Here is a 4,744-nt window from a genome sequence, read left to right as displayed (position 1 = left end):
CTTGGGTTTTCCTGTATGGGACTCTCTGTGTTTCCTGGACTTGATTGACTATTTCTTTTCCCATGTTGGAAATGTTTTAGACTATAATTTCTTCAAATATTTTCTCAAACCCTTTCATTTGTTTTCTTCTTCTGGGACACCTATAATTCAAATGTTGGTGCATTTAATATTGTCCCAGAGGTCTCTGAGACTGTCTTCCATTCTTTTCCTTTTATTCTGCTCTGCGACAGTTATTTCCTCTATTCTGTCTTCCAGCTCACTTATCCGTTCTTCTTCCTAAGTTATTCTGTTATTGATTCCTTCTAGAGTATTGTTAGCTTCAGTTATTGGATTGTTCATTACTGTTTGTTTGCTCATTAGTTCTTCTATGTCTTTGTTAGGTGTTTCTTATATTTTCTCTATTCTGTTTCTGAGATTTTGGATCATCCCTACCATCATTACTATAAATTCTTTTTTCAGGTAGTTTCCCTATTTCCTCTTCATTTATTTGGTTTTGTGGGTTTTTACCTTGCTCATTTGCCTGCAAGTTATTTCTCTGTCTTCTCTTTTTGTCTAATTTACAGTTTTTAATGTCTCCTTTCCCTTGGCTGCAGAGTCATCGTTCCTGTTGTTTCTGTATTCTGCCCCCTGTTGTGAGGTTTGTCCAGTGGCTTGTGTAGGCTTCCTGATAAGAGGGCCTGACACCTGTGTTCTAATGGGTGGAGTTGAGTGTTTTCCCTCTGATGAGCAGGGCATTCAGTGTCAGTCACTGTTAGACTGAAGAACAAGTCCTGAGAGCAGGTGAGGGGATTAAAAAGAGACAGGGTCAGGAGGGTGGTGTACAAGCACACACACACTTTATTTCCCATCAAACCTTTTTTTATATATTGCAGTAGACAATACATGTTTTTGTTAAAATCACCAGACAGAATCATCAGACAGTATTTCCTTATTGTTGAACTTATAATACAAAACATTCTGTGAACTGGGATATAAACATGCGTGAGAACAGACTGTGACTACCGAAGCATGCCAAAGACAAACTATAGTTAGAGAAACCGCAAGCAACCTCACAGGCCAGGACTCATATCTTCTCTAATAACTCTTTTGGTTCCTGTCAAGAATTAAGCAGGACTTTGCCATGCTTTAAGCTGTAAGAACTGTGTCAGCTTGCAGCTGGTTCCCGACATGTCCCCCTTCCTTATATTTTAATGTGAGGTGGTAGAGTCTGACTCGGAGTTCTGCAATTGCTCATAAGCCAGTTCGCAGGAGGACTGGAAAACAACAAATACATAACAATATTAAAACATCAATAGCAATTATAGGATAAAGGAGGTTAATAAGAGAACTTGGGGCAAAAGTATGTGTAATCTGGGTAAATATGTCTCAAGCAATTTCCACTGGATTTACATCTAGGGGAGCTGCATACTGGATATTTGTGGTATCCTCATGTAAGCAAACAATATCAAGGGATAGATTGGAATGAGACCAAATTCCCAATAAATGATTCTTAATCTGAGGCCAAGGCCACTGCGAATGATTATATCGCTTAGTGGTTACACAGATTGCAGAAAATTCTGCATGACAACACATAGAAAAGGCAGTTTTTAAAGCAGCTAATTGGTCTCCAAGAATAAGAGAAACTTCTTCCAATTCATAAACACAACTTTCTAATTTTCTATCAATAGATTCCTGAGTTCCCAAAGCATTAGAGACATTAGTGGCTAAGTTATTCACAAATGTGGCAGTATGGCTACTTTGAGTCAGCACAGTAGTGGGAGTAGCTACAGAAGCACTGACTGCAATGAGCGCTATAATTCCAGCTATAAGTAGCCCCCAAAATCGTTTGGGCCATTGTAAAGGAAGGGAAAGTTCATGCATGACCTGCAAACCTGAATTAGAATACCAAGGACCTGTAACATTTACAGGGAGCATAACAAAGGGAAGCTGATGAACAAGAACAAATCCCTGATTGGACTCCCCCATGGTTATACAATTTGTCAAATTACAATTATCACAACGTATGTCATAAAACCCTTCTTTTTGGAAAACATACACAGAACCAGTAAGAATAGCATAGGGTGATGGAACACAAGCCATAACAAAAGTGGTTAAGTTCCTAACCGGGTTTTGTTGAATCACATTCTCTTCATATGGCGGGGGAGAGAATTCACCATCAAGTCCGGATCCATATTGGGGGAAAGGGAATTCACCATCTGGTCCGGATCCATAGAATCTCACGAGGTGCTCAGGTATCCAAAGAGGATCTTCAGCATCCCTAGGAAACACACAAACATGCCCTTGTCCCCATATTAGTACAGGATCTGGACCATTCCATTGATTAGTAAGAGGATCCCACCAAAAGACTTCAGCAAAAGGCAAGCCACGATGATGCCAAAATCTTTCTGCAGCTGTCTGTCCTTGCTTATCTATGTTCAAAAAGTTTAAAGTATATAAAGAGTGTCACAATAAATTGTGCGGGGTAGTGGTATATTCCCCCTTCTTTATTTTAAACCCCAAAGAAGATACATCTTCCCCCTGCTTAGAAGCTTGAAATAAAGCAGTTTAGAGTGGAGAAGAAAGACTCAAAGGCAGAGAGGAAGCAGAAGAAACAGGCATAGAACCCTGATCTGCTGAGAGAGGCTCATCAAAAACTTTCACTGGCACAGAAGAACCAGAAGAATATGCATTAGGGGCTAGGGAAGCACCTTGAGTAACATCATGTAAATGTTTTACCCAAGTTAAAGCTTGGGCTAAAGCAGTAAATGAAGTTTTATCTAATATAGGGAAGTTTTCAGATCCCACAGGTGCATTCTTAAGGGCTGCAAAAATGTCATCATCAAAATCAGGATTGTGATATCGTTCAGCCTCTTCCTCCAATTTAGTCTCATCCTCTGGGGATAATTTATCATCATCCTCCAGGGACTCTGAAGATGGCATGGTCACCAACAAGGGAGGCACAGTAAGGGAAACAGGTTCCTGAGGCAAATTTTGTAACTCAGTAGCAGAAGGAGAGCAGTGTAAGGATGCTGCTTTAAATAACTTCTGAATCTCATGAGTTGGGTCAAGACAGTCCCTTATCAAATTCCAAAGTGAAAAAGTATCTACAGGAACCTTAGAAGGTCCATGAAGGGAATAGAAAGTTTTCAATTGCTGACCTATTTTTTCCCATGTTTGAATATTAACAGTTCCTCCCTCCGGGAACCATGGACAAATTTCCTGTACAAAATGGAGAAAATGATCAAGCTGTTTCTGTGTAACCTTAATGCCCTGAGTGGATAACAGAGTACAGTAGCTGAACGAAACATTGTCGTTCCTTAGATCCAGTTTGCCCCATTTTTACTCCTGATGAGAACAAAACAGACAGAAAAACTACATCTAAAACGTCCCCTGGAACAATCTCACTTACGTTATGCGTGTATGTGAAGTATCTCCGGGGTCCCTCTCAACAGCTCATGTACTCAGGTCCCTGTTTGGGCACCACTTGTCGGTTGCTGTTAGACTGAGGAACAAGTCCTGAGAGCAGGTGAGGGGATTAAAAAGAGACGGGGTCAGGAGGGTGGTGTACAAGTACACACACACTTTATTTCCCATCAAACCTCTTTTTATATATTGCAGTAGACAATACATGTTTTTGTTAAAATCACCAGACAGAATCATCAGACAGTATTTCCTTAATGTTAAAGTTATAGTACAAAACATTCTGCAAACCAGGATATAAACATGTGTAAGAACAGACTGTGACTATCGAAGCATGCCAAGGACAAACTATAGTTAGAGAAACCGCAAGTGACCTCACAGGCCAAGACTCATATCTTCTCTAATAACTCTTTTGGGTCCTGTCAAGAATTAAGCAGGACTTTGCCATGCTTTAAGCTGCAAGAACTGTGTCAGCTTGCAGCTTGTTCCCGACAATTCAGGGTGTGTTTTTTGAGGTGTCTATTAGCTTATTATGGCTTTATGTAGTCTGTGTGCTGATGGTTGTGTTTGTGTTCCTGTATTGTTTTTTGTTTGGTGTGAGGCATCTAGCACTGAGAACTGATGGCAGTCAGGTGGACCTGGGTCTTGTATTCAGAAAGAGGCCTCCGTGAGAGCTCTCAGTGATTAATCTTCCCTGGGGCTGAGAATTCTCTTGTGGTCCAGGATCCTGAACTCTGTGCTCTCACCCCAGAGCCTCACACCTGATTTCCAGTCAAAGAACAAAGACCCCACTAGTAGCTCGTCCTGGCAATAAAGGGGATTAAATAAAAAAGGCTAACAAAACCCCAGAGAATTGGTAAAAATTAAACTCAAACAAACAAAAACAGAAACAAGGAAACACACCCACACACAAAACAAACAAAAACAGAACCAAATAAAACAAAAAGCAAGAGAACAACCAGAGAAACAAAAGAACCCAAGAACAAAATCAAACAATTAAAAAGAAAACAAAATCACAAAACCGAAGACAACACCAAAGCTGAGGGCCAACTGAAGAATGAAGCAAAGAAACAAAACAAACCAACAAAAATGATCAAAAAAAGGGAAAGGGGAAAGAGGAAGAACGACAGAAAAGCAACGTAGAAACTGAAATATTATATATATATATTAAAGAAAAAAATACAAACAAACCCCCAGAGAAATGTTAAAAACACAATCAAACAAACAAAAACAGAAATAAGGAACCTCACACACACATAAAAGAAATGAAAATAGAATCAAATCAAAAAGAGAAAACAACCAGACAAATAGAAGAACTCAAAAATGAAATTAAACAATTAGGATC

At 39.6% G+C, this 4,744-nt stretch overlaps 1 long non-coding RNA gene across 1 annotated transcript; it reads right to left on the bottom strand.

The window, feature by feature from the left end:
* Positions 1–833: 833 nt before the first annotated feature.
* On the bottom strand, positions 834–3,620 carry LOC125960777 (uncharacterized). Its single transcript, XR_007470791.1, has 3 exons — positions 3,389–3,620; positions 2,104–2,257; positions 834–1,253 (listed from the first exon to the last, which is right to left on the bottom strand). It is a non-coding gene; the product is annotated as an uncharacterized LOC125960777 (long non-coding RNA).
* Between the last annotated feature and the right edge of the window lie 1,124 nt (positions 3,621–4,744).

This window comes from Orcinus orca, chromosome 13, assembly GCF_937001465.1.
Source record: "Orcinus orca chromosome 13, mOrcOrc1.1, whole genome shotgun sequence".
In the NCBI taxonomy this organism is placed as follows: domain Eukaryota; kingdom Metazoa; phylum Chordata; class Mammalia; order Artiodactyla; family Delphinidae; genus Orcinus; species Orcinus orca.
The sequence above is the reverse complement of the archived record's forward strand: the minus strand, read 5'-3'. Positions and strand labels throughout refer to the sequence as shown.